This window comes from Sapajus apella, unplaced genomic scaffold, assembly GCF_009761245.1.
Source record: "Sapajus apella isolate SASKATOON/1434 unplaced genomic scaffold, GSC_monkey_1.0 scaffold89, whole genome shotgun sequence".
Lineage (NCBI taxonomy): Eukaryota > Metazoa > Chordata > Mammalia > Primates > Cebidae > Sapajus > Sapajus apella.
This window is the reverse complement of record NW_022437029.1, coordinates 4,426,869-4,436,259: the sequence shown is the minus strand read 5'-3', so window position 1 is coordinate 4,436,259 and position 9,391 is coordinate 4,426,869.

The window sequence follows — 9,391 nt, the reverse complement described above, 5'->3', positions numbered from 1 at the left end:
ACCTTGGCTTCCCAAAGTGCTTGGATTATAGGCGTGAGCCACTGCACCTGGCTCATTTTTGTATTTTTAGCAGAGACGGGGTTTTGCCATGTTGGTCTCAAACCTCTGACCTCAAGAGATCCACCCACGTGAGCCCCTCAAAGTGCTGAGATTACAGGTGCACCCAGCCTCAGATCTTTTGGACGTCTACCCAGAAGTGAGATTGTTGGATGATATGACAATTTCATATTAATTTTTGGGGGAACCACCATACTGTTTTCCATAGTGGCAGCACCATTTTATACTCTCACCAATGCACGTGGGTTCCCATTGCCCCTCCCCTTTGCCAGCGCTTGTGATTTTCTGCCTGTTTTGTTTTGATGATAGCCATCCTAATGGGCGTGTTTTAGAATATTCAGAGCAGGAGAATGTTAAGATCTGCTTTGTGTTTTTAAAGGCCACTGTGGGGAGAATGAAGTGCGGGGTAGGAGGTCCTCATAATTTACTATTCCAAGAATAATTTTGAGAATGAGGTCTCTATGTGTACTTATGGGACAGTGTGACAGGTTATATTGTTCTAGTCACACCAGACATGTGGTCACTTACGTTTGGGGAGGCAAGAGCAGAGCAACTCTGGTGGCCTGTGAGGAGGTTGCCGCAGGGAGGGGTGAAGGCGGTGAGGAAGGAACGGGTAGATGTCTCTACAACAGAGGGGTCAAATGCCAGGATTGATCACCCTGGTGAGAGCGGAGCTGGGATGGCAAACAGGGTGGGGAGGCAGGAAACCACTCGCACCCCAAATGAGGAGAGGAAGGAGAATGTGGTGTCACTGACTCTGAGGCCCCAATGGGTCTGTCCTCTGGGAATTGGAGCCTGGGAGAGGTCTCTGTGCAGCTACTGCCTCTGACTGTGCCCAAGGCTCCCCGACTCTCCCCACCCCCATCTCTTACAACCTGCAGTGGCTGAGCTGGGGGCTTGCAGGGCTCAGCCTTTTGCAACAGAAAGGACAGCGGGGAGGGACTGGGGCTGGCTCCATCCAGGCTCAGCACTCGGACGGGGACAGAATCAACAGGTCCAGATGGCTGCAAGTGTGAAGGAGGGAGCATAACTGAGAAAGGCCAGTGAGTCTAGAGACAGCACTGGGTGAATGGTGTTGCTTTTCCTGGGGTGGGAGGTGGGTGGGAAGAGCAGGCAGAGTTGGTCACAGGAGTTCACCCTACCCTAATCCATGCAGCTGCATGCTCATTTTGTGCAGTTTTCTGTTTGAGTTTTTTTACATAATAAATTGGTAATTAAAAGAAGAAAGGAAAGAAGGAAGAAAAGAAGGAAGGAAAGAAGGAAAGAAGGAAGGAAGAAGGGAAGGATTTGCTGTTTGGATACTGAGGGAGTTGAACATAACACTTTTCTCTGTGCCTCTGACAGTTTAAGACAAATCAACACTGTAGTTCTCCCTTCTTAGGTAAGAGAGGCCCCAGGCTTTGCCTCAGCAGTGGCTGGGAGCTGGGGACTGGGGAGGGAGAAGGAGAGAAGTGCTTCCTCACCAGGGCTGTGAGACACTCAAGGAAAGGGTAAAGGGGGCAAAGACAGATCCAGGCAGAGGAGAAGCCAGAATCATTAGGTCCCACAGGAGATGGGGAGGCAGCAGCTGCTGGAACCCTGGCGGCTGGGTGGAGTCAGGCAAGTAGGGGAGGGCTTCTGGCCCTGGGGAGGTGGTCTCAGCATCAGGCTCGGGTGGGGCAGCCTGCAGGGTATTGCCCATGGGCCACAGAGCCAGCGGCTGCAGGCAGTCCTCATTTGGGAAAGATTTGCTTATTATTACTACTATTCAGTTTTTAGTAGAGACAAGGTCTTACTATGTTTTGGGTGGGGGGTGGGGAGGGGGCGGTCTCAAAATCCTGGGCTCAAGTGATCCTCCCACCTTGGCCTCCCAAAGTATTGGGGTTACAGGCATGAGCCACCCTGACCAACCTGCTTATTGTTTTAGAAAATATTTTTCTTGACTTTACATTTTAACCAGAACTTGCCACTCATGTAAAGGTCATTGAGTTACACACGGCACAAGACCTTCGTCATCAGTTCTGCAGATTCCAAGAACACTCAGTTTTACATTGTTGATCACCTTTTTCACATATCTCTAGCTAAAGCTAAGCTTGTATTTTGGACCCCCTATAATCCAGTGCTGAATATGTGGCTGGCCTGTTGATAGACTGAAGATGTATTTTTATCTGTTTTTAAAAAATTTTTTACTTGGGATAATGACATTGGCACTTGAGAGAAATGAAGCTCCCAAGATATGCTTTGCTGGGGAAGCAGGTAAGCCTTTGTGGGAAGTGCTTTTCTAATCCCCTGAAAGCAATCTATTTATACTCTAAAATCCACGTTTTTAAGGAAGTGTATCATTATTATAGCTTGCATAACTACAATTATGTCAGAGAACTATTTCTACTGCCCTAAAATCATCTTAACATGTTCTGAGGCCTCCATCCTGACAGGTGGAGTTTGCAAACTGAATTTTCTCGGCATTAGCTGTGCACCAACTTCCCCATAATTCCTGTCAGTGGCCTCTTTGTTCTAGGATTGTGCAACCGGATAACACAGGGGAGTGATTCTTGCTTACTTTCCCTCTTAATGATTGTGAATGTGGCCTTTCAAGCCTTGAAACTCATTTCCTCTCCTGGCTCTCGTTGCTGGTGAGACAACCACAACCTGGACATCATCAGCTCAGCTTGAGGGGAGGCGGCAGAAAGAGGCGGAGGGGAGCACCTTCTCATACAGCCATCCTGCCAGGCTGTGTGGGCAGAGGACGATGCCAGCCCCCAGGAAGGGAGGGTTTGGAACACAGGCAGAAATGCAGGAAAGGGCAAACTGGCCCAATGAAACCACTGTCCAAGGAGGAAGGAGTTGATTGAGAGGGGGCAGTCGAGAGGGACAGATTGCTGAAAGCTGAGGCAACCAGGGAAGGAGGGGGCTGACCCAGGGGAAAGATGGCATGAAAAGCCAAGAGACTCTGTCCACTGGCAGGAGCAGAGGGTGGGGGGTGGTGAGAGAGAAGGCTGGAAAGGTCAAGGCAGGTGCAGGCAAGATTGTAGCGAGCCCCATGCCGGATGGAGTTTGGATTGTGCCCCCAATTAAGTGGTCACTAGACCCCTGGATTTCACAAATCACTGATTTTTTTTTTTTGAGACTAGGTCTTGCTCTGTTGCCCAGACTAGAGTACAGGATGTGATCATAGCTCACTGCAGCCTTCATCTCCTGGGCTCCAGTGATCCTCCTGCCTCAGCCTCCTGAATAGCTGGGACTACAAGTGCATGACACCACATTCATCTAATTTTTAATTTTTTGTAGAAATGGGATCTTGCTATGTTGCTCAGGGTCATCTTGAACTCCTGGCCTCAAGCAATCCTCCCACCTGGACTTTCCAATGTGCTGGGATTATGGACATGAACCACAGTGCATGGGTTGATTTTTATTTTTTATTTTTTAGAGAAGTAGAGCTAAGGTGGAGAGGAATGAACGTGGTTGCCAACTTAATTCTTCCCTGTGAGACACACAGTGAACTCCCTTCAATGATCAGCCTCTGTCACAAATGAGGGGAAATCTTATCACCCTTCAGAAAAAACACAGGATGAACAAAATGTCAAACTAAAGAATCCCTCTGCAAAAGGACACCTGGCAACCTTGTATCTCGTGTGTGCCTGAGACTCAGAACATCATCTCAGGCTGGCGTGTTACACGGACCAGCTTGGCCAGGGCTGTGGGAGCCGTAGGGCTGTGTCTCTAGGTAGCGGTCATAGCCTTGGGTTCCCAGAGAGATGGGGAGTCAAATGGGCTGAGCACTGGGTGGGGTTGGGAGACAGCTCGGAGACTGCTCTCAGAACCCTTTTTGCCCCTGAAATCCCATCCTCTAGTGCAGCTACCATGCATGTACACCCTTGTGTACCCCTAGATTGTGAGTAGGTTCCAGCTGCTCCCTGGCTTCTGCCTCTTCCCTTGTAATCCATCTTCCACATGGGCAGGTAAAATGGGCCTTGAAAAAAGTGTATGGATCACGTTCCCTACCTGCAAACACCTTCTGTAGCTCTCCAGTGGGCGTAGCATAAAGTTCAGCTCCTGGCCTTGGCCTGAGGATCCTGGAGCTGCATCTGTCTGCAGCTCTGACCTCAAAGAACCTCCCAGCTTGCAGGGATGTCACTGACTGGAGTAGTTCAGCTCTCTAGGGAGCCACATGCTGGGCCAATATGTTCTCAGTCATGCTCTTTCGCTGTCAGGAGCACGTGCCTCCTGCTCTTGGCCCAGTGAACTTCTCATTATCATTAGGACTGGCTGACACAGAACTCCCACAGAGGGCTCTTCTGAATCCCTCATGCTAACGAGTCCCCTGCTGTCTTCCTCACATTACTGGTGCCCTTCCTTTGTGCATTTACCATAGTTGGAGTGTTGAAGGTCCCAAAGACCATCCCTGCATTTGAGATCTGCTGGAAGAATGTGTAGGACTTGGTGTATAGTTGTGTTAAAGGCTGAGATTGATGACAGTGACGTGGCAAAGATCCACAGCCGGACCACAAAGGAAAAAGCAGAGTGGTTTCCTGATTCTCTCACTCCCAAGGGGGCGTCTCACAATGCACGCTCCTCCCCCAGCAGCGAAAACCCAGCAGCACGTGTGTGAGGATTCTGCCCAGAGGATCCCAATAGAGACTCAGCACCCCAAGTTTTTCTTGGGGACTGTTATCTAGGCATCCTCTGCGTAGTACATGCCAAAATGTCACACCGCTAGAAGGAAGGCAGTGTTCAGCCTGGACCATATTGCTTGCATAGCTAGGCACAGGGACCTAGCTCGTCACTAGCTGTTGACTGTGAGCACGCTGGGAGATGTGCACAGATGCCTGTCAGGGGCCACCTGGCAAGCAGACATGCTTGCTTAGCTTTCCTCTGCCATTCGTAATGAGACCTTTATCTCTCTGTCTCTTTGGGTATGGCCTGTTTCATGTACTAGGCTGTCAGCGGTGGGACAGCAGAACCCCTGTCTGTAGTGTCCATTATTCCCAGCGTCAGGCACATAGCAGGGCTCTGAGAGCTTAAGAGCAGATGGGTGTCTGCAGGGGTCTGAATTCTTTTTTTTTTTTTTTTTTTGAGACGGAGTTTTGCTCTTGTTACCCAGGCTGGAGTGCAATGGCGCGATCTCGGCTCACCGCAACCTCCGCCTCCTGGGTTCAGGCAATTCTCCTGCCTCAACCTCCTGAGTAGCTGGGATTACAGGCACGCGCCACCATGCCCAGCTAATTTTTTTTTGTATTTTTAGTAGAGACGGGGTTTCATCATGTTGACCAGGATGGTCTCGATCTCTTGACCTCGTGATCCACCCGCCTCAGCCTCCCAAAGTGCTGGGATTACAGGTGTGAGCCACCGTGCCCAGCCTGGGGTCTGAATTCTTGTCTGCGACTTCTGATCCATGTGACTCTGAACAAACCCCTTAGCGTCTCTTGGCCTCAGTTTTCTTATCTGTCACAAGGGGATAATAATGGTCCTTCCTTACAGAATTGCTGTGATCACTGTGTTGCTATTATTTGTCCGATGGACGCAACCTGCGATATGGGCTTGGACTCAGTTGACACCTACAGAAATGAAAACCAAAAGTTAATTCTAGAGCTATTTATTAGGGAGAATTGGAAAACAAACAAACCAAAAGCTGATTAGTCTTGGAGGGCCAGGAAGGAAGAGAGAGGAGAACTGAAGTTTTAGGTCCGCGTGGTTAGAAGAAAAGGCATCAATAGGAATGCGGTTGTTGACTTAGGGACAAGGACAGATGTTGATATATTTTGACCAGTCCACCATAGTCCTCGTTCCTAACCATCAGCCATCTGGTCATCAATAGACCATGTAGGTTCTCAGTTCCCACTTCTTCTGGAGGAGCAGCCTGGATTTGTGAGGAGGCCTTATGAGCCATGTTCCACCCTGTTGGCTTGTGCTAGAGACCCTGGTCTTTGCCTGCTTTGGCCACTCATCACTTCTCCTTCCAGGGACATCCACCCTGCCCTGGCCCCGGCTGCTGCAGTGGCCATTGTCTGCTTCATGGGACTCACCTTGGTCTTGCTCACTGGATTGGGGCACCTTAGGGCTGGTTAGCCGGAGGACTCTGACCTGTGAGCCTGGCCTGAAAGGATAAGCTGGGCCACGAAGGTTCTTTACACAGAGATTTGGAATAGGGCTGGTTAGCAGTAAGGTTCCAATTATAAGGGTGCAGTGGGGCTGATGTGGGGGCCAGGGCAAGTCTTTGTGAGACAAAGTTATGAGGAGGCAGAAATGGCCATGTACAGGGTGAGGATGTGAGGACAGCCACTAAAAGACCAAGAGAGAGATACCCCTTAGCTCTGCTTTGGGCTTGGATGGTTTCTGGAACCAGCTCCAGTGCACATGCATTTTGGAATTTGAGACAATTTAATCAAGCCACTTAGAGCTTGGCTTCCACACATACTTGGATACAGACTCTGTCCCATGCAAGCTGTGTGACCTCAGGCAAGCCCCTTAAGTTCTCTGAACTTCAGGTTCCTTAGTTGTATAATAGGGGGAATCATATTGCCAACTTCATAGGGTTATGGTGAGGCCTAAATGAGACCTGGCTTGTAAATGGCTTAGCACAGTTTCTGACATATTGTAAGTGTTTAAAAATGTTAGACAGCATTACAAGACAGTCATGCACAGGATACATTCTTAGCAATGGGTTGTTAGGTTAATTATTTTTGTGTGAACATCATAGCATGTACTTATTGAAACCTAGACTGCGTAGCCAGCTACACGCCTAGACTATGTGGTATGGCCTATTGCTCCTCGGCTAACTTGTACAACATGTCACTGTACCGAATATTGCAGGCAACTGTAAGTAAAATCATACTCTGCATAATGATACTTTGGTCAATGACAGGCCACATATATGAGGTGGTCCCATAAGAATATGTAGGAGCTGAAAAATCCTATTGCCTAGTGATTTGTGTTATTTGCTTATGGTATTTGGTACAGTAGCATGTGGTGCAGGTTTGTGGCTTAGGAGCAATAGGCCATATCACATAGCCTAGGTATGTAGTATGCAGTACCCATTTAGATTGTGCAAGTACCCTCTGTGATATTCACACAACAACAGAATTGTCTAATGGTGCATTTCTTGGGATGTATCCCCATTGTTAAGCAGCACATAACTGTATTTGCATATCTAAATATATCTAGAAATATCAGGTACAATGCTTAGTACCTGGGTGATGAGTAATCTATACACCAAACCTCTGTGACATGAGTTTACCTATATAACAAACCTGCATATGTACCCCAAACCTAAGGTTAAAAAAAAAGAGAAAATAGTACACGATGAAAAAAAACTAAAGATAGAAAAGGCATTCTGTTGTTGTGTGAATATCACAGAGGGTACTTGCACAATCTAAATGGGTACTGCATACTACATACCTAGGTTATGTGATATGGCCTATTGCTCCTAAGCCACAAACCTGCACCTCATATATGTGGCCTGTCATTGACCAAAGTATCATTATGCAGAGTATGATTTTACTTACAGTTGCCTGCAATATTCGGTACAGTGACATGTTGTACAAGTTAGCCGAGGAGCAATAGGCCATACCACATAGTCTAGCAAAAATACAGTATAAAAGATAGAATGTGATGAGGAGAATGAAACCAATCTAGAAAACACTTTTTAGGATATTATCCAGGAGAACTTCCCCGATCTAGCAAGGCAGGCAAAATTCAAATCCAGCAAATACAGAGAATGCCACAAAGATATTTCTCAAGAAGAACAACCCCAAGGCACATAACCATCAGATTCAAGGAAAAAATGCTAAGGGCAGCCAGAGAGAGAGGTCGGGTTACCCACAAAAGGAAGCCCATCAGACCCACAGCAGATCTCACAGCAGAAACCCTACAAGCCAGAAGAGAGTGGGAGCCAATATTCAACATCCTTAAAGAAAAGAACTTTCAACATAGAATTTCATATTCAGCCAAACTAAGCTTCATAAGTGAAGGAGAAATAAAATCCTTTACAGACAAGCAATTGCTCAGAGATTTCATCACCACTAGGCCTGCCCTACAAGAGCTCCTGAAGGAAGCACTAAAGATGGAAAGGAGCAACCAGTACCAGCCACTGCAAAAATATACCAAGTGGTAAAGACCATCGACACAATGAAGAAACTGCATCAACTAATGGGCAAAACAACCAGCTAGTATCAAAATGTCAGGATCAAATTCACACATAACAATATTAGCCTTAAATGTAAATGGGCTAAATGCACCAATCAAAAGAAACAGGCTTGCAAATTGGATAAAAAGTCAAGACCCATTGGTGTGCTGAATTCAGGAAACCCATCTCACATGCAAAGACACATACAGACTCAAAATAAAGGGATGGTGGAAAAATTACAAAGCAAATGGAGAGAAAAAAAAAAAAAAGCAAAAAAAAAAAAAAAGTAAATAAAAAAGCACAGATTGCAATCCTAGTCTCTGATAAAATGGACTTTAAACCATAAAGATCAAAAGAGACAAAGAAGGCCATTACATAATGGTAAAAGGATCAATGCAACAAGAAGAGCTAACTTTCCTAAATATCTATGCACCCAATACAGGAGCACCCAGATACATAAAGCAAGTTCTTAATGACTTACAAAGAGACTTAGGCTCCTATGCAGTAGTAGTGGGAGACTTTAACACTCCACTGTCGATATTAGACAGATCAACGAGACAGAACATTAACAAGGATATCCAGGACTTGAATTCAGATCTGGACCAAGCAAACCTAATAGACATTTACAGAAGCTTCCACCCCAAATCCACAGAGTATACATTCTTCTCAGCACCACATCGCACTTACTCTAAAATTGACCACATAATTGGAAGTAAAATACTCCTCAGCAAATGCAAAAGAATAGCAATTATAACAACCAGTCTCTCAGACCACAGTGCAATCAAATTAGACTCAGGATTAAGAAACTCACTCAGAACTGCACAACTACATGGAAACTGAACAACCTGCTCCTGAATGACTACTGGATAAATAATGAAATGAAGGCAGAAATAAAGATGTTCTTCAAAACCAATGAGAACAAAGACACAAAATATGAGAATCTCTGGGACACATTTAAAGCAGTGTCTAGAGAGAAATTTATAGCACTAAATGCCCATACAAGAAGAGAGAAAAGATCTAAAATTTACACCCTATTGTCACAATTAAAAAACTAGAGAGGCATGATCAAACAAATTCAAAAGCTAGCAAAAGACAAGAAATAACTAAGATCAGAGCAGAACTGAAGGAGATAGAGACACCAAGAACCCTTCAAAAAATCAATAAATCCAGGAGCTGGTTTTTGGAAAAGATCAACAAAATAGGTAGACCAGTAGCCAGGCTAATAAAAAAGAA